General features: G+C 45.8%; 1 pseudogene; it reads left to right on the top strand.

Annotated features, from left to right (window-relative positions):
- Positions 1-773: 773 nt before the first annotated feature.
- LOC129861407 (sodium-dependent neutral amino acid transporter B(0)AT2-like) lies at positions 774-18935 on the top strand (annotated as a pseudogene).
- Positions 18936-21192: the final 2257 nt, after the last annotated feature.

The following is a 21192-nucleotide window of genomic DNA, read 5'->3' as shown; positions in this document are numbered from 1 at the left end:
CCTGTGTCAATGGCATCCGGGCAGACTATTCCTGAAGCTTGCAAAGTGATAACTGAGTCCACCGTGGGGATAACGGCAAGAACCACAAAGGTTTCTGTAAGACTGAACCTGGCGCCCGGCTACCGGATGGAAGTCACCACTGCGTTCTTCCAACCCTTTCCGTGACTATGATCGCCTTGGGGCTAACTATCAATGGTAACCCGCTGTTGGAAGTAAACTCTAGATCCACTTAAGTCTTAGATTCTGTACCGACTCAAGCGGATATTTCCATTACTCAGCTCACTCAGCTAGGAACATTGATTGTTTACTCCTTCCATGATTTTGAACTTGTTGTTCCCGTGATTGGGCCTCTTCCGTCCTCCCTAGACCCATGTGGCAAGGGAGGAACGCTTTTTACTTGTCCGTCAAAAGGCAATGGCAATAGCTCCCGTATTGCCACTTGACGACACATCGACGTTCAGGCTGGAGAGCTGCTGATATACTCCATCGTCACAGAGGATGATATCGCATCTCCTTCTGCATGCGAGGTACACACTGATGAGTGAACAGTCGATCATTCCCCCACCCCACTCAATCGTTACCCGTTCGGGTATGCAAACTCCCCCTCAGAGTTCAACATCTCCCTGCACAAGGCAATGCCAGACGCAGTCACCAGGTGGACGATAATCTATGTGGACGGTGTTCACATGAGAAGTGAGACTTGGTCACATCACCTCAATGAGACGGACCACGTTCTTACCCAACTTGGGGCAGCAAGGGCTAAGTTGGCCATCATGAAAGGATATTGGTGCAGGACCAAGGTGAACTACGTTGGACTTCTAGTGGGTGCTGAGGGCATCCTGCCACAGTCTAACAGAATCCAAGCAGTCCGCTACATCAAAACACTTACAAACCTTCATGAGGTGCGCAGTTTCTTGGGAGTATGTAATTACTCCAGTCAATTCATTGAAAACTATGCAGACTTGTCAAAGCCTTTGACCTGTTCGTTTGGGATGCCACTCACGACGAAGCTGTGACTTCCTTGAAAAACCTGCTTTGCGAGGCAGCCTGCCTGGTATACCCCAACAAAGACCTTTTTGGAAGTCAGTTCCTCAGAGCACTGCTTTAGTGCTGGGTTGTACCAAAAACATGACCAAGACAGACGTGTGGTTGCGTACTCAAGCAAAACGCTCAACCCTGCTGAACACAAGTACTCAGACTGTGAAAAAACGCTGCTGTCGACAGTCTGGGCGGTTAAACACTTCACCAGTTATGTCGGCGGACAAAAGGTGCTCATAGAAACATGTCACCAGGCCATGACTTTTCTGAAATACGTTAGGGTGCTGTACACAACAGCAGAATAACAGCTTGGCTAATGACGCTGCAAAGCCATGATGTAGTAGTCAACTACGCAAAAGCGTTGGCGGTGTGTCAACGCAAAAGCGTTGGCGGTGTGTCAACACTGTGGCGACATCGACTTCACACCACCCCGTGTGACGTAGCTCCGACGTTGCCTTTGAAGCAGTTTACAGAAGTTGCTGGCGTACTTATCACACTGCAAACGGCGGTGTTGTCAGAACTGAGTTGTCAGAACTGGCAATCTGCATCGACTCAAACTACGCCAGACTCACCTTCTTATGCTACTTGCCATTGTGGAAACAAAAGTGCATGACTACCTCAAGTGAAAACCATGACCTCATAACCAAACACGACATACAGGTGTATTGGAAGAAAGCCAAGGGACACTCCAAATCACCTGGTCGTGACGAACTTGGCAACGACCATGCCGACAGCATGGCGACATTTGGTGTAATTCACGGCACCCCTTGGGTGTTCGATGCAGGAGACGTAATGATCCCTGAGGCGCCCATGTTGTCTGCGGTAACGCGTAGGCATGTAGCACCACGCAAAACGTTTTCACACGAGCATAATGTGTTGCTGACTCATTTATTCCTGAATGGTGATCTGGTAGCAATACAACACCAAGATGAGTCCCTCACCACTTCGATGGCTTTCTTGTCTGATCCTGTCAATCACCCAGAGTCCGAACTGGCTTTGGCAGGCTCACACGACTTGCATTCGCTGTACACAACTAAACAGCACCTCACACTTGTAGATGACCTACTGGTTTATGTTTCAGAAACCGACACCACACAAAAGGTGGGTGGTTCCTAAAACACAAAAGGGGGATGACGATAGCTCATGCCCACGACGAGCCATGTGGAGGCCATAGGGGGGGTTAAGGCTACATGTGAAACTTTGAGAAAGGTGGCCCACTGGCCTCACATGGAACAAGACGTTGCACAATACGTGAGGGGGTGTCTAGCTGGCTGCCAGTTTCAACCCTCCAAGCCACTTCACAGAGCACCCGTGTCTTACCTCTGGAGCTCGATCCAGATCGACTGGGTCGGACCAGTTGCCAGGTCGGCAAGAGGCAACAAGTATCTCCTCACAGTGACTTGCGCATTCACCAAGTGGGTGGAGTGCCTGCCGCAACCAATGACACAGCAGAAACCACGGCAGTTCTTTTGCTCAACCACGTTTTCAGTTGTTTCAGCCTGCCAGAAGAAACCGTGGACAGCGACAGAGGAACCCATTTTTAGTCATCTGTAATGACCGAACGCTGGTGGCTCCTGGGAGTCAAAGCTTAACTCCACATCACGTACCACCCTAGGAGCTTCGGCAGGGTAGAAAGGAGCAACAAGACAATCGTCAGAATCCTGAGGAAATATGTGGCAGCCAACCACAAAGATTGGGACCTCAAACACCCACTGGTACTGATGGCGATCAGAGCCACACGCAACAGGTCTACGGGAATAACACCATTCGAGATGACAGGACAACAAATGACACTTCCACTGCAACTCCTGTACAAACCGGGAGATGTCGCCGCAGTCACCGCCTACACGGCTCATCAATACGTGGCGGACTTGCGAACCCACCTCCAGGCTACCATTGCGTACACTCAAGGAAAGTTGGCAAGAAGTGCAGAACGTGACGAGACCCATTACGACAAAAAGGCCTCACACCAGGTGTACAAGGTTGGGGATAAGGTGTGGTACTACATACAGTTGAAGTCGGAAGTTTACATACACTTAGGTTGGAGTCATTAAAACATCTACTTTGTGCATGCCACAAGTAATTTTTCCAACAATTGTTTACAGACAGATTATTTCACTTATAATTCACTGTATCACAATTCCAGTAGGTCAGAAGTTGACTGTGCCTTTAAACAGCTTGGAAAATTCCAGAAAATGAGGTCATATCTTTAGAAACTTCTGATAGGCAAATTTACATAATTTGAGTCAACTGGAGGTGTACCTGTGGATGTATTTCATGGCCTACCTTCAAACACAGTGCCTCTTTGCTTGACATCATGGGAAAATCAAAAGAAATCAGCCAAGACCTCAGAAAAAGAAAGTTGACCCCCACAAGTCTGGTTCATCTTGGCGAGCAATTTCCAAAGACCAGAAGGTACCACGTTCATCTTTACAAACAATAGTACGCAAGTATAAACACCATGGGACCACGCAGCCATCATACCGCTCAGGAAGGAGACGCGTTCTGTCTCCTAGAGATGAATGTACTTTGGTGCGAAAGTGCAAATCAATCCCAGAACAACAGGAAACAGGTACAAAAGTATCTACATCCACAGTAAAACAAGTCCTATATCGACATAACCTGAAAGGCCGCTCAGCAAGGAAGAAGCCACTGCTCCAAAACCATAAAAAAAACATACAAAAGCCAGACTACAGTTTACAACTGCACATGGGGACAAAGATTGTACTTTTTGGAGAAAATAGAACTGTTTGGCCATAATGACGATCGTTATGTTTGGAGGAAAAATGGTGAGGCTTGCAAGCCGAAGGACACCATCCTAACCATGAAGCACGGGGGTGGTAGCATCATGTTGTGGGGGTGCGTTGCTGCAGGAGGGACTTGTGCACTTCACAAAATAGATGGCATCATGAGGGAGGAAAATTATATGGATATATTGAAGCAACATCTCACGATTCCTATAGTCTATTCAGGAAGTAACCAAGGCATCTGGTGAGGAGAGTGTTACACTAGTCTAGTCAGGAAGTAACCAAGGCATCTGGTAAAGAGAGTGTTACACTAGTCTAGTCAGGAAGTAACCAAGGCATCTGGTGAGGAGAGTGTTACAGTAGTCTAATAAGGAAGTAACCAAGGAATCTGGTAAAGAGTGTTACAGTAGTCTAATAAGGAAATAACCAAGGCATCTGGTAAAGTGTGTTACAGTAGTCTAATCAGGAAGTAACCAAGGCATTTGGTGAGGAGAGTGTTACAGTAGTCTAATAAGGAAGTAACCAAGGCATCTGGTAATGAGAATGTTACAGTAGTCTAATCAGGAAGTAACCAAGGCATCTGGTGAGGGTTTCGGTGCTGGAGTGTGACAGTGAGGGGCGGAGCCTGGAGATTTTGTGAGGTGGTAGAATGCTGTCCAGGTGCTGGTTTTTATGTGGGATTCGAATCAGAGGGTACCATCCAGGGAGACACCGAGGCTTTTGACTTATGTTTACAGAGGGACGGGGAAACCATCTGTGGTGACGCTTGGAGAGAGTGGATTGAGAGCCGATGAGCATGACCTCTGTTTTATTGCTGTTGAGTTTCAGGAGGTTCATGCTCATTCCTCATTACATAATTATGACATAACATTGAAGGTTGTGCAATGTAACAGCAATATTTAGACTTAGGGTTGCCACCCGTTCGATCAAATACGGAACGGTTCCGTATTTCACTGAAAAAATAAACGTTTTGTTTTCGAAATTATAGTTTCCAGATTATACCATATTAATGACATAAGGCTCGTATTTCTGTGTGTTTATTATATTATAATTAAGTCTATGATTTGATATTTGATAGAGCAGTCTGACTGAGCGGTGGTAGGCAGCAGCAGGCTCGTAAGCATTCTGTCACGTTCCTGACCTATTTTCCGTTGTTTTTGTATGTGTTTAGTATGGTCAGGGCGTGAGCTGGGTGGGTAGTCTATGTTATGTGTTTCTATGTTGGGTTCAATGTGTTGCCTGATATGGTTCTCAATTAGGGGCAGGTGTTTGACGTTTCCTCTGATTGAGAACCATATTAAGGTAGGCTGTTCACACCGTTTGTTGGTGGGTGATTGTCTTCCGTGTCAGTGTTTGTACCACACGGGACTGTATCGTTTGTTCTAGTCTGTACCTGTTCGTGCGTTCTTCGTGTTTATGTAAGTTCATATGTTCAGGTCGGTCTACGTCGTTTTTTGTTTTGTAATTTCTCAAGTGTGTTACGTGTTCGTCTTGTCTAAATAAATTCTTCATGTATTCATCACCCGCTGCATTTTGGTTCGATCCCTACTCCTCCTCTTCAGACGAAGAGGAGGAAAGCAACCGTTACAGAATCACCCACACACCAAGGACCAAGCGGCGTGGGAGAAAGCAGCAGCAGCGATCGCAGGATTCCTGGACATGGGAGGAAATACTGGACGGTAAAGGTCCATGGGCACAACCTGGAGAATATCGCCGCCCTCGTGAAGAGCTGGAGGCAGCTAAAGCCGAGAGGTATGAGGAGGCAGCACGAAAACAGGAGCAAAATCTGGACTACACTACGTGGGAGGAGATCGACAGGTGGGCGATCGACCCAGGGAGAAAGCCGGAGCCCGCCTGGGATTCTCTGGCGCAGTGTGAGGAGGGATACCGGCGAATGGAGGCAGCACGACGACGCGGTAGGAAGCCTGTTAGTCAAGCCCAAAAATGTATTGGGGGGGGGGGGCTAAAGGGTAGTGTGGCGAAGTCAGGTAGGAGACCTGCGCCAACTTCCCGATCTTACCGTGGAGAGCGAGAGTACGGGCAGACACCGTGTTATGCGGTAGAGCGCACGGTGTCGCCTGTACGTGTGCATAGCCCGGTGCGGATTATTCCACCTCCCCTCACTGGCAGGGCTAGATTGAGTATTGAGCCAGGTGCCATAAAGCCGGCTCAACGCGTCTGGTCTCCAGTGCGTCTCCTCGGGCCGGCATACATGGCACCAGCCTTACGCATGGTGTCCCCGGTTCGCCTACACAGCCCAGTGCGGGTTATTCCACCTCCCCGCACTGGTCGGGCTACGGGGAGCATACAACCAGGTAAGGTTGGGCAGGCTCAGTGCTCAAGGGAGCCAGTACGCCTGCATGGTCCGGTATATCCGGCGCCACCTCCCCGCCCCAGCCCAGTACCACCAGTGCTTACACCACGCACCAGGCTTCCTGTGCGTCTTCAGAGCCCTGTTCCTCCTCCACGCACTAGCCCTATGGTGCGTGTCTTCAGCCCGGTACCACCAGTTCCGGCACCACGCATTAAGCCTCCTGTGCGTCTCCAGAGCCCTGTTCCTCCTCCACGCACTAGCCCTGTGGTGCGTGTCTCCAGCCCAGTACCTCCAGTACCGGTACCACGCACCAAGCCTCCTGTGCGCCTCCAGAGTCCTGTGCGTCCTGTTGTTGCTCCCCGCACTAGCCTTAAGGTGCGTGTCCTTAGCCCGGTACCTCCAGTTCCGGCACCACGCACCAGGCCTACAGTGCACCTCAGCCGGCCAGAGTCTGCCATCTGCCCAGCGGCGCCTGAACTGCCCGTCTGCCCAACGCCGTCTGAGCCGTCCGTCTGCCAAGCGCCGCCTGCGCTGCCCGTCTGTTCTGAGCCTTCAAAGCCGCCCGTCTGTCCTGAGCCTTCAAAGCCGCCCGTCTGTCCTGAGCCTTCAAAGCCGCCCGTCTGTCCTGAGCCTTCAAAGCCGCCCGTCTGTCCTGAGCCTTCAAAGCCGCCCGTCTGTCCTGAGCCTTCAGAGCCGTCCGTCAGTCAGGAGCCGCTAGAGCCGTCCGCCAGACAGGAGCCGCTAGAGCCGTCCGCCAGACAGGAGCCGCTAGAGCCGTCCGCCAGACAGGAGCCGCTAGAGCCTTCCGCCAGACAGGAGCCGCTAGAGCCTTCCGCCAGACAGGAGCAGCCAGAGCCTTCCGCCAGACAGGAGCAGCCAGAGCCTTCCGCCAGCCATGAGCAGCCAGAGCCTTCAGCCAGCCATGAGCAGCCAGAGCCTTCAGCCAGCCATGAGCAGCCAGAGCCGTCAGCCAGTCATGAGCTGCCTTCCAGTCATGAGCTGCCCTCCAGTCATGAGCTGCCCTCCAGTCATGAGCTGCCCTCCAGTCATGAGCTGCCTTCCAGTCATGAGCTGCCCTCCAGTCCGGAGATGCCACTAGTCCGGAGCGACCATTCAGTCCAGAGCTGCCTCTCTGTCCGGAGCTGCTCTTCAGTCCGGAGTTGCCCCTCTGTCCTGAGCTGCCTCTCTGTCCTGAGCTACCTCTCTGTCCTGAGCTACCTCTCTGTCCTGAGCTACCTCTATGTCCTGAGTTATCTCCTCTATCTAGGGGGGACCTGTGTTAAGGTTCCTAGACCAGGGTCGGGGGCGAGGATCGCCACTCAAAGGACGCTAAGGAGGGGGACAAAGACAATGGTGGAGTGGTGTCCTCGTCCTGCGCCGGAGCCGCCACCGCGGACAGATGCCCACCCAGACCCTCCCCTAGATTGTTAGGTGGTGCGCCCGGAGTTCGCACCTTGAGGGGGGGGGGGGGGGGGTTCTGTCACGTTCCTGACCTGTTTTCCGTTGTTTTTGTATGTGTTTAGTATGGTCAGGGCGTGAGCTGGGTGGGTAGTCTATGTTATGTGTTTCTATGTTGGGTTCAATGTGTTGCCTGATATGGTTCTCAATTAGGGGCAGGTGTTTGACGTTTCCTCTGATTGAGAACCATATTAAGGTAGGCTGTTCACACCGTTTGTTGGTGGGTGATTGTCTTCCGTGTCAGTGTTTGTACCACACGGGACTGTATCGTTTGTTCTAGTCTGTACCTGTTCGTGCGTTCTTCGTGTTTATGTAAGTTCATATGTTCAGGTCGGTCTACGTCGTTTTTTGTTTTGTAATTTCTCAAGTGTGTTACGTGTTCGTCTTGTCTAAATAAATTCTTCATGTATTCATCACCCGCTGCGTTTTGGTTCGATCCCTCCCTAGGAAAGCAACCGTTACACATTCATTCAAACAGTACTTTCCTGCGTTTGCCAGCAGCTCTTCGCAATGCTTGAAGCACAGCGCTGTTTATGACTTCAAGCCTATCAACCCCCGAGATCAGGCTAGCAATACTATAGTGCCAATAAGAACATCCAATAGTCGAAGGTCTATGAAATACAAATGGTATAGAACGAAGTAGTCCTATAATAACTACAACCTAAATCTTCTTAACTGGGAATATTGAAGACTCATGTTAAAAGGAACCACCAGCTTTCATATGTTCTCATGTTCTGAGCAAGGAACTTAAACGTTAGCTTTTTTACATGGCACATATTGCACTTTTACTTTCTTCTCCGGCACTGTGTTTTTGCATTATTTAAACCAAATTGAACATGTTTCATTATTTATTTGAGACTCAATTTATTTTATTTATGTATTATATTGAGTTAAAATGAGTGTTCATTGTTCATTCAGTATTGTTGTAATTATCATTATTACAAATATATATAAAAAAATCGGTATCGGCTTTTTTTGGTCCTCCAATAATCGGTATCAGCGTTGAAAAATCATAATTGGTCGACCTCTAGTTAGAATCACCTTTTGGCGGCGATTACAGCTGTGAGTCTTTCTGGGTAAGTCTCTAAGAGCTTTGCACACTTGGATTGTGCAATGTTTGCAATTATTCTTTAAAAAATGATTCAAGCTCTGTCAAATTGGTTGTGATCGTTGCTAGACAGCTATTTATCAAGTCTTGCCATAGATTTCAAGCCGATTTAACTCAAACCTGTAACTAGGCCACTCAGAAACATTCAATGTCGTCTTGGTAAGCAACTCCAGTGCATATTTGGCCTTGTGTTTTAGGTTATTGTCCTGCCTAAAGGTGAATTTGTCTCCCAGTGTCTGTTAGAAAGCAGACTGAAGCAGGTTTTCCTCTAGAATTTTGCCTGTGCTTAGCTTTATTTCTTTATTTTTTTTATCATCAACTCCCCAGTCCTTGCCGATGACAAGCATACCCATAACACGATGCAGCCTCCACCATGCTTGAAGATATGAAGAGTGGTACTCCGTGATGTGTTGTTGGATTTTCCCCAAACATAACGCTTTGTTTTCAGGACTTAAAGTTAATATCTTTGCCACACATTCATGTTTTGTAATATTGTTAGTCTGTACAGGTTTCCTTGCATTGTTTTTCAGTGAATTGAGATTTAACCAACATAAAAAAAAGAACAAAAGTTGACACAAGCAACAGATTCTGAAAATGTATGATTGATATGAAGCTTTTTTGTTGTATTTCCAATACGATTAATTGTAAACATTAAGAGAAATGAAGGATTCTCTACAATGTTGTTGATCCATCCTCAGTTTGCTTCTATCACAGCCCTTAAACTCTAACTGTTTTAAAGTCACCAATTTAAAATTGGATTTGATCTAAGCACTTCTCCTTTCAGGTGTGTTTCTTTGTTGCTCCCTACTACAATGTGATCATCGGCTGGGGCCTGTTCTACTTGGGGAACTCTTTTCAGTACCCTTTACCTTGGGAAGAGTGTCCTGAACATGGTAACACAACTGGTAGGTAAACACTCCCATGGCCACGACGCCTCAGCTATGTCTGATGTGCCACCCTATTCCCTATATAGTGCACTACTTTTGAGCAGGGCGGCCTATAGTCTACTGTTGGATTCTGTGGTAAACTTTTAACATTGTTATACTCAGAAGTATAGGAGCATTAGTTACATAAGAGACATTAGGGGTCGCCATAATGAAGCTTGGGAGGAGCTGAGTGCAGGGAAAAGCATCGCATGTGACAGTACTGATAAGGGAAGATACCGTTGAAGGCTCATATCACTTAGTTCCCTGCTTAGCAAGAATGATGCAATGTTTAGCGATAAGGAGGAGACGCCACCCAAAGTGGGGTATGAATACCTCCACGGGGGAAGCCATGCCTGTGTCTGAATTACAGCTGTATCGACCCTTTGGGAAGAATTAAACTTGGTTAAGCTTCTCTGGTGTCCGTGAGTTATTTATTCAAAATTAGAACCTAACACTACTGTATAAGGAATAGGTTTCCATTTAGGACACAACCATCACTCATTCATTGCCTAACATTTTCAATAATGTTGTCCAAATACAAACACAGTAGAAGCCTTATGTGAACCTGACCGTTGTCTTTGTCTTTAATCTCAGTGGAGGAATGCACAGCCAGTAGTCCCACCACCTACTTCTGGTTCCGGAAGGTTCTAGACATTACCAACTCCATCGATGAGACGGGCGAGTTTAACCCCGTCATCACCTGCTGCCTGCTTGCGGCCTGGACCATCGTCTGCATGGGCATGTTCAAGGGCATCAAGTCTTCTGGCAAGGTACTGAGTGTTCTGCTTAAGCATTACTGTTTGGTCTGCACGTATAGCCTTACTGGAATGTGAGTCAACCCGCCTAAGCATGACACACGATTGCAGAGGAACTAATTGAATCCCTGAAGCTGGGGGTGTAGAAGTGTACATTCCAGTGCGGTCATAGGCCTGTCTGTGGAGTTATCCCACTTTAAATTCCTTCTCTTTTAAAGAAGTTCTCGAAAATGGAGAACGGCCATCAAAAGGACAAAGCATATGTCATCAGACTCTTGGTCGACTAACTCGGTGGAGATTTTAAGACGTCCTGATCAATAGACGTGTTACCCCTCCTTCTCCTGTCATCCAAGGTGATGTATTTCTTCCCCTACGTCGTGTTGCTGTGTTTCCTCATCAGAGGGCTGATGGGGCTGCAGAGGGCATCAAGTGCATGTTCCACCCAAGGTATCATCATCACCCACCCAGCACACTGCTTGTATGAATGACAGTTATAAGGGAAAAGAGAGGTGGGGGGGGGGGCATATGATAACCTGGCTAATACTACTACATACAGCCTAATACTGGGACTGCTTAAGCACACACTGATAAACAAACCCTTTTATTGTATTTTTTTAACTGTGTAATCCTAATTGTTCTAAAGGGGTATGTGGTTCAGAATTACTCCACTTTTGCAACCATGGCAATTCACACACAAATTCCTTGCGATCAATAATGCACTAGGCCTAGATACTGTATCTATCATGGTAGGATTCAGTGCACTGTGCCAGTGTCTAGCCACCCCCCCTTCTCTCTCTCTCCCCAATCCAGCTGGAGATCTGGGGTGAGGTGCAGGTGTGCCGCCAGGCAGCCACGCAGGTCTTCTTTGCTCTTGGCCTGGGCTTTGGGTCGGTCATTGCCTAGTCGTCCTACAACCCGCGCAGCAACAACTGCCACCGTGACGCCCTCACCGTTTCCACCATCAACTTCCTCACCTCCATGTGCTACGTGACGCGGTGTGTGTTTGGGCGAGGAGAGGGTAGTGTTTTTGATCTCTTTGTACTGTGTGTGTGTGTGTGTGTGTGTGTGTGTGTGTGTGTGTGTGTGTGTGTGTGTGTGTGTGTGTGTGTGTGTGTGTGTGTGTGTGTGTGTGTGTGTGTGTGTGTGTGTGTGTGTGTGTGTGTGTGTGTGTGTGTGTGTGTGTGTGTGTGTGTGTGTGTGTGTGTGTGTGTGTGTTGGGATGAAAAGGGGCTATGTTGAAATGCCCTGTGTTCAGGTACTGTTTCTGGTGTTATGTTTAGGTAGATATTATTATATATCTACATGCATATTTACTCGGCCATAAAAAAAAAAAGAATTCTGGGTCGTAGCGATAGCACATAATAAACTGACTGGTTGTTCTCCACACTCCCCTCTCTCAGTAACTTGGAGAAGCTGTCTGAGCAGTTTTCCGTGGGGCCCCTAGACCGGGACCTGCTACCCGGGTTTAACATCTCTGACCCCAGTTTGGTACCACTGGAGGGCCTACAGGGATTGGTTCACGGCTCATGGAGCCAAGGTCCCGGGCAACCTCGCCGACTGCAGCCTAGAGGAGGAGATGAACAAGGCAAATGGTTGATCTTGCACTCTAGCCTGCCTCTTCTTTCACTGCATCTCAACTCTGTTTTCTTTGCTACAGCGTTGCCCTCTTTATTTGCAGACCAACCAACCCTGCAGCCTAGAGTATGTTCTTCCACCCACTCCTTGTAAATTAATCACTTAATTCTAGCAGGTTTATTGCTAAAATGTAAATATGTTAAGATAGTTAGGATCTGTTGAGGTATGTCGTGTCTTTGGCTATGCCAGATTAATTGCTATGACATGCTATTCTATAAAATAATTTCTCCGTAATTAATATTACCTGATTGAACTAATCATGTAAATGTAATTAACTAGAGAGGGACACCACAAAATAATATTTATAGAGCTGTTATCTTTCGAATGAACTCTTAAAGATTTAGTAATATTTTACATCCATAGCAGTCACATTAATCGTCATTTTATTCAGTCTCATCTGAAAGTGGTAAATCCTTGTTATCTGCAAGAATCCTGGCTAACAAGTTGAATCAGAAATACAAAATTGGGTTTCATTATTTATTTACTAAATACCTAACTAATCACACAGAATCACACATACACAATTAAATCATAACTTGATTACAAAGTGCCGTCATAAAGGAAAACGTCCCTAGCGGGCAGAATAGATATGACAGCTTGTTACACAAAGAAAAGTGGCGGGATTTTAGTGAAAGAGCGGGAGACTGGAACACAGGTGAAGCTGTACCATCGTAAATACAGTATCTTATGCATTCTAAATTACCGCCCATATGAAAAAGGAAAATGCAATAAATATTTACTCTGAGCTGCGCTTCAGTAGGTTGGTGGTAGATGGACCGTGTCGCCAACCCGAGTCCTCTGTCCTTTGAAAAATGTCTCTGGTGGTCACTGGATACGTTGGAGTAACGTTGTGTAGTAGACGGGATACTCTGGCCGTCCTTCCTAACCTGCGTTTGTAGCAGCTGTTGCTAACTCAACGGCTAGGAGGTATCACTTCTGTAGTGAATACAAGTTCAAAGTTCATACCATTTACAACCAAAGTCCATGCTGATGTTGGCTTAGTTCTGTAGTTATTATCTGAACCATTCTGACATCGGATCGTCATCCTAGTGTCCCCGGAACAGGAAGTTATATTTTTGTCAATGGCTTTTATAGTGGAGGGAGAGGGGTGTGTCTGAAAAGTTTATAACCCATGTCTCTTCACAGGGGCGGACCACTGATTGAGCAGAAGCCAAATTTATGAAAACCCAAATCTCTCATTTGGAAGCTAAAATTGAATTTAATCTCTTCACAAATAATTTCATATTCAAACATTTGAATTAAACAACTATTCCATGTGAATCCGATACCTCTGACGTTTAGACTTTCCACAGTAGAGTTTATGTCATTCTATCATTGATGAGAATGTGTCAGAGGGCAACCGAACTGACATAATATACCTTAAGTACCACCGCATATGTTCAGTTGGTCGGATTACCAGAATATACTTCATTCCCCCCCCAACTTCTGATGTTCCCAGAATCTCTATGTTAACCAATGGGTTTTCCTATGTCATATCAGTTATAGTAGGGAGAGGGAAAAAGGGGGAAAGAGGTATTTATGACTGTCATAAACCTACCCCCAGGCCAACGTCATAACAGGTATATCATGATAAATGTACATCTCTTTTCTCTCTCCCCTTTCTCCTTGTCCCTCTCTTTCGGGGTGTGGAGGGCACAGGGCTGGCATTCATAGCCTTCACCGAGGCCATGACTCTGTTCCCCGGGCAGTCCCTTCTGGTCGAGCCTTGTTCTTCCTCATGCTGCTCAACCTGGGCCTCAGCACCATGTTCGGCGCCTTGGAGGGCATCCTCACACCCCTCGCCGACAACTTCAAAGTGCTGAAACGGCACAAGACCGAGCACGCAGGCAAAGAGAGCGAGAGAGAGGGTGTCTGTGTCCATGTTTTCGCTCATGAGCCCCTTTTTCTATCAGGTGGCCCATCTTGGGTTTCTGACCCTAAGTTTGGGAACCACTGGATGAAACGATTCATTTGTATATGTTTAGCTGCATCGTCGGCTTTCTGATTGGCATGCTGTTCACGCAGCGCTGTGGGGACTACTTTCTAATGATGTTTGACGACTTTCAGCGTGTCCTGGGTATACGGCGCTGACCGGTAAGAACCTAATAACTACACTGACCACATAAATCACGTGATGTCCCTCAGAAATTAGATGACACAATTTCTTTCCCGAAACAGGACTTATACATTGATGAAGAAATAGTCATACTTTTGGATTGATACAAATTTAGATGACAAGCAGTGATTCACAGCATCGATCCTTCAGGTCGACTTGCTGTGTTTGTTCCCCATTGTCACTGACCATTGTCTTGTGTATCTGAATGTCCAGGTTTCTTGATGACATAGAGAAGATGCTGCACTGGTGCCCCCCTGTGATGTATAAGTACCTGTGGAAGTACGTGTGTCTGCTGGCCATGCTGGGGCTGCTGGGAGCTAGCCTGCTAAGGATGTGCTTCAAACGGTCCACCCACACCGCCTGGAACAGAGAAACGGTAAGGAGACACTAGGATGCTCGTCTTTTTTCCCGAACTCAAAGGCGGCCTCACCATGGCTGATATACGACCATATACAGTGCATTCGGAAAGTAATTCAGACCCTTTGACTTTTTCCACATTTTGTTACAGCCTTATTCTAAAATGGATTAAATTGTTTTTCCCCCTCATCGATCTACACACAATACCCCATAATGACAAATAAAAAAACAGTTTTTTAGACATTTTTACAAATGTATAAAATAAAAGATCACATTTACTTAAGTATTCAGACCGTTTACTCAGTACTTCAGTTGAAGCACCTTTGGCAGCGATTACAGCCTTGAGTTTTCTTGGATATGACGCTACAAGCTTGGCACACCTGTATTTGGTGAGTTTCTCTCAAGCTCTGTCAGGTTGGATGGGGAGAGTCGCTGCGCAGCTATTTTCAGGTCTCTCCAGAGATGTTCGATCGGGTTCAAGTGCGGGCTCTGGCTCGGCCACTCAAGGACATTCAGAGACTTGTCCCGAAGACAGTCGTGCGTTTTCTTGGCTGTGTGCTTAGGGGCATTGTCCTGTTGGAAGGTGAACCTTCATCCCAGTCTGAGGTCCTGATCATTCTGGAGCAGGTTTTCATCAAGGATCTCTCTGTACTTTGCTCCGTTCATCTTTCCCTCAAACCTGACTAGTCTCCCAGTCCCTGCTGCTGAAAAACATCCCCACAGCATGTATGCTGCCACCACCATGCTTCACTGTAGGGATGGTGCCAGGTTTTCTCCAGGCGTGACGCTTGGCATTCAGGCCAAAGCGTACAATGTTGGTTTCATCAGACCAGAGAATCTTGTTTCTCATGGTCTGAGTGTCTTTTAGGTGCCTTTTGGCAAACTCCAAGTGGGCTGTCATGTGCCTTTTACTGAGAAGTGGCTTCCGTCTGGTCAGTCTACCATAATGGCCTGATTGGAGGAGTGCTGCAGAGATGGTTGTCCTTCTGGAAGGTTCTCCCATCTCCACAGAGGAACTCTGGATCTCTGTCAGAGTGACCATCGGGTTCTTGATCACCTCCCTTGATTGCTCTGTTTGCCTGGGCGGTCATCTGTACGAAGAGTCTTGGTGGTTTCTAACTTCTTCCATTTAAGAATGATGGAGGCTACTGTGTTCTTGGGGACCTTCAATGCTGCAGAAATATTTCTTCAACCTCATAGCTTGGTTTTTGCTCTGAAATGCACTATCAACTGTGGGACCTTATATGTGTGTGTGTGTGTGTGTGTGTGTGTGTGTGTGTGTGTGTGTGTGTGTGTGTGTGTGTGTGTGTGTGTGTGTGTGTGTGTGTGTGTGTGTGTGTGTGTGTGATGCTTTTCCAACGGTCTTGAAGGAGTTTCCACATATGCTGTGCACTTGTTGGCTGTTTTTCCTTCACTCTGCGGTCCAACTCATCCCAAACCGTCTCAATTGGGTTGAAGTCAGGTGATTGTGGCGGTCAGGTCATCTGATGCAGCACTCCATCACTCTCCTTCTTGGTCAAATAGACCTTACACAGCCTGGAGGTGTGTTGGCTCATTGTCCAGTTGAAAAAACAAATTATAGTCCAACTAAGTGCAAACCAGATGGTATCGCTGCAGAATGCTGTATTAACCATGCTGGTTAAGTGTGCCTTGAATTCTAAATACACCAGTGTCACGAGCATAGCACCATCACACCACCTCCTCCATGCTTCACGGTCGGAACCACACATGTAGAGATCATCCGTTCATTTACTCTGCGTCTCACAAAGACACGGTGGCTGGAACCAAAAATCTCAAATTTGGAATCATCAGAACAAAGGACAGATTTTAACCGGTCTGGTGTCCATTGCTCGTGTTTCTTGGCCCAAGCAAGTCTCTTCTTATTGATGTCCGTCTTTTTGGTGTCCTTTAGTAGTGGTTTCTTTGCTCAAATTTGACCATGAAGGCCTGATTCACACAGTTGATGTTGAGATGTCTGTTACTTGAACTCTGAAGCATTTATTTGGCCAGCAATTTCTGAGGCTTGCAATTCTAATGACCTTATCCTCTGCAGCAGAGGTAACTCTGGGTCTTCCTTTCCTGTGGCGGTCCTCATGAGAGAGAGTTTCATAGTGCTTGATGGTTTTTGGCACTGCACTTGAAGAAACATTCTTGAAATGTTCCGCATTGACTGACCTTCATGTCGGAAAGTAGTGATGGACTGTCATTCCTCTTTAATTATTTGAGTTGTTCTTGCCATAATATGGACATGGTCTTTTACCAAATAGGGCCATCTTCTGTATACCAACCCTTGTCACAACAACTGATTGGCTCAAATGCATTATTTTAAAATTAACTTTTAACAAGGCACACCTGTTAATTGAAATGCATTCCAGGTGACTACCTCATGACGCTGGTTGAGAGAATTCCAAGAGTGTGCGAAGCTGTCATCAAGGCAAAGGGTGGAATCTCAGATTTACAATATATTTTGATTTAACACTTTTTTGGTTACTTCATGATTACGTGTTATTTCATAGTTTTGATGTCTTCACTGTTACTCTACAATGTAGAAAATAGTAAAACTAAAGAAAAACCCAAATAAGGTATTTGTTTTTTATTTTAAATACATTTTCAAACATTTCTAAACCTGTTTTCGCGTTTTCAGTGTGTGTGTGTGTGTGTGTGTGTGTGTGTGTGTGTGTGTGTGTGTGTGTGTGTGTGTGTGTGTGTGTGTGTGTGTGTGTGTGTGTGTATATAGATTGAGGAACATATTTTATTTAATCCATTTTAGAATAAGGCTTTAACATAACAAAGTGGAAAAAGTCAAGGGGTCTGAATGCTTTCTGAATGCACCGTTTATTGGTAACATGCTATATGTGATCAATATATGAGCTACAGTTTTTATGACAATAGGGAGATCATAAAGATTCTGCCTTTTCCTCTCTGCTTTAGTTATTCTGTCCTCCCTGTTTGTATGCCTGTCCAAGTCTTGCTCTCAACCTGCCCATCCATTTACATTGTCTGCACCCAACTACATTACCTACGGTCTCCCCACTTTGTATCTTCTTTATATTTGAACTTACTGATCTCTTCCTCAGGCCTCAGAGGTGACTCTGGACTACCCTGACTGGGCCCTGACTGGGCCCTGGCTGTCCTGATCATTTTAGCCATATTGCCAGTCCCCTGAGGGGCAGAACTAGACACAACTCCTTAGGAAGTGGCACCGACACAAGGGGTGCATACACCAAGTGCAGCACCGTGGAGTGCGACAACCCGGTAGCCGCTCTATTGGACGAACACCTGGAAAGGAACGGCATACCCAATGATTCTCCCTCCCCATTGGCTGAGGAGAACCTCAGACTCCTCCCACAGAGGGAAGGAGTGGAGGATATAGAGGATTCCTCCGACTTGTGAGGGGGAGGAAACAAGATGAAGACAGACTAAAATGAAGGACTAAAATAGGGAAATATGAGCTGCTAGCTTGCATGATGTCAGATATAACATGGTGGGACCATGGAAGAATGTGTATTGATTGAACAATTTACATTTTTAAGCTGAAATTACTTGTTTTAAAGATTGTCTGCTTTCAGATTTTCTCTATTTTAAATGATTTGAAAGCAGCCATTTTGGGTTACATTTCCATTTTTTATGCAGTAAGCCAAAAGTGAACAACTTTTTCAGTCGTTGTCATTAGTGGTTCGTAAGTGAGGTAACATGTTGCTGAGATGTTGCCTCAAATGTTTAAATCTTCAGCCCACCTCGGGTGTTTTTCCACACGATTGCTTTTTAACATCCCACACTTGGTTACATGGAGTAGAGAACTCTTAAGGACCGGAATATTCCCTTCCACCACAGGTTGGGTGGGTATTGTTCCTTTCACTGTATGTTTGTGTTCCAAAGTAAAAGTAGGAAAAGTTACACAGACCGCCCCTGTTAAATGTCCTCCAAATATGTGTTGAGGTAACTTGGTGAATGCGGGCGCATGCATACACCTTATCCAACAAGGCCGCGGGGAAAAACAGAAGTGTGACTATCTGATATTTGCACACAGAAGTCGTCCACGCACTTGTCAATTAAGACGTTGATGGAAATATGTTACAATTGTACATTTAGTTTTAGTTTTCTTGTTTTAGCATAATGTAAAAGAAAGTCCGTGCCAAATTTCACATTGTGCCTTGGCGATGATACAAGAGCCCAAGTGCATTCTCTACGTTACAGTGCCACCAGCAATGTATCAATTTGACCAGTATATGACCTGTTGGGAAGTCCAACTAACAATTACTCCTTTTTGTTATTTATTGAAGGAAATGGTTACAATGTAGCTTCCTTTTACTCGAGCGGATTGAACTTGATTTTGTTTGTTCGTGGAATGTTTTGAATTGCCTCTGTACCATCAATGCCGTATTGTGTCCGCCCATTAGAATATGTGCCATGAACTTGACTTGCATTCCATTTGACTTTTAGATGGATTTGAATATTTTGAAAGAACAGTTAACACGAGATTCACGTTGTGTGTTTTAAGATGCACGTTTGTTTAAATAGTACTTAAGGAAAATGTAATATAATGCAAGTGCAACTTTTGAATATTTGTCTTTATTTTGTTTTCCTCCTTAGTGTATGTATTTATATTTCGAATTACAAAAAAAATGTATCTGGCTAGAATTATGGGAGACTCAGGGCTGGCTTTAGCCTTTTGGGGGCCCTAAGTGAAATTTGGTTGGGGGGATCGCTTATTGGCTAGAGCTGGCCCTCGGTAGACTTGTCTGACTTGAGCTTGTATTTGAAATGTTTGTTGCCTTAACTCCTATTTCAAATATTCAATATGCTGAAGCAAATGCATGTTTGTTCATGCTTTAGTCATTCAGTTTGTAAAACTGGTTTGTGCCATGATATGGCCATTTTTGTAAGTATATTTCTTTGAGGTAACTGCCTTTTCAGGGCAGAGTCAAGGGATCAAAAACATTCTCAACTTTGATACTGATACCTGTATGTTAGCGGTTTGTTGTAAGATCATTCTGTGCTTGCTATAAAATAACAATGAACATTGCAAAACCCTGACAATTGTTATTGGAGGGGCTCATATTATGGAACTCGTGAGTGTATATTTTGTATGTGAGTGCATGCATGTGCAGTGCATTCGGAAAGTATTCAGACCCCTTGACTTTTTTCAACATTTTGTTACGGTAAGCAGACACGAGGCTGCTCGTCTTCACCATGGTTGATATACGACCATAAACAGTGCATTCGGAAAAAATTCAGACCCCTTGACTTTTTCCATATTTTGTTACAGCCTTATTCTGTAATGGATTCAATAGATTCCCCCCCCCCCCCTCAATAATATACACACAATAACCAATAATGACAAAGCAAAAACAGGTTTAACATTTTTATTTTTACAAATTAATTAAAAACAAAATACATTTACATAAGTATTCAGACCCTTGAATACTTATGTAAGTAAGTGGTGCCAAAGCACCTTTTGGCAGCAATTACAGGCTCTAGTCTTCTGTTTGACGCTACAAGTTTGGCACCTGTATTTGGGGAGTTTCTCCCCTTCTCTGCAGATCCTCTCAAGCTCTATCAGGTTGGATGGGGAGCGTCGCTGCACAACTATTTTCAGGTCTATCCAAAGATGTTCGATCGGGCTCTGACTGGGCCTCTCAAGGACGTTCAGAGACTTGTGCCGAAGACACTCTTGGTTGTGTGTTTAGGGTTGTTGTCCTGTTGGAAGGTGAACCGTTGTCCCAGTCTGAGGTCCTAAACTCTGGAGCAGGTTTTCATCAAGGATCTCTCTGTACTTTGCTCTGTTCATCTTTCCCTCGATCCTGACTAGTCTCCCAGTCCCTGCTGCTGAAAAATATCCCCACAGCATGATGCTTCCACCACCATGCTTCACCGATGGTGCCAGGTTTCTTCCAGACGTAATGCTTGGCATTCAGGCCAAAGAGTTCAATGTTGGTTTCATCAGACCAGAGAATCTTGTTTTTCATGGTTTGAGAGTCCTTTAGGTGCCTTTTGGCAAACTCCAAGCGTGCTGTCGTACCTTTTACTGAGGAGTGGCTTACGTCTGGCCACTACCATAAAGGCCTGGTTGGTGGAGTGCTGCAGAGATGGTTGTCATTCTGGAAGGTTCTCCCATCTCCACAGAGGAACTCTGGAGCTCTGTCAGAGTGACCATCAGGTTGTTGATCACCTCCCTGACCAAGGCCCATCTCTCCCGTTTGCTCAGTTTGGCCGGGCGGTCAGCTCTAGGAAGAGTCCCGGTGGTTCCAAACTTCTTCCTTTTAAGAATGATGGAGGCCACTGTGTTCTTGGGGACCTTCAATGCTGCAGAAATATTTTGGTACCCTTCCCCAGATCTCTGCCTCGACACAATCCTTTCTCGGAACTCTACGGATAATTCCTTCGACCTCATGGCTTGGTTTTTGCTCTGACATGCACTGTCGACTTTGGGACGTTATATACACAGGTGTGTGCCTTGTCAAATCAATTGAATGTATCACAGGTGGAGTCCAAGTTGTAGAAACATCACAAGGATGATCAATGGAAACAGGATGCACCTGAGCTCAGTTTCGAGTCTCATAGAATAGAGTCTGAATACTTATGTAAATAAGGTATTTCAGGTTTTTATATTTATATATATAAATTTGAAAACAATTCTAAAGTTTTCGCTTCATCATTATGGGTTATTGTGTGTAGTATGATGAGGAATTGTGTTTATCCATTTTAGAATAAGGCTGTAAGAGAATGTGGGAAAAG

This window comes from Salvelinus fontinalis, chromosome 8, assembly GCF_029448725.1.
Source record: "Salvelinus fontinalis isolate EN_2023a chromosome 8, ASM2944872v1, whole genome shotgun sequence".
In the NCBI taxonomy this organism is placed as follows: Eukaryota; Metazoa; Chordata; class Actinopteri; order Salmoniformes; family Salmonidae; genus Salvelinus; species Salvelinus fontinalis.
This window is presented reverse-complemented; position numbering and strand designations above follow the sequence as displayed.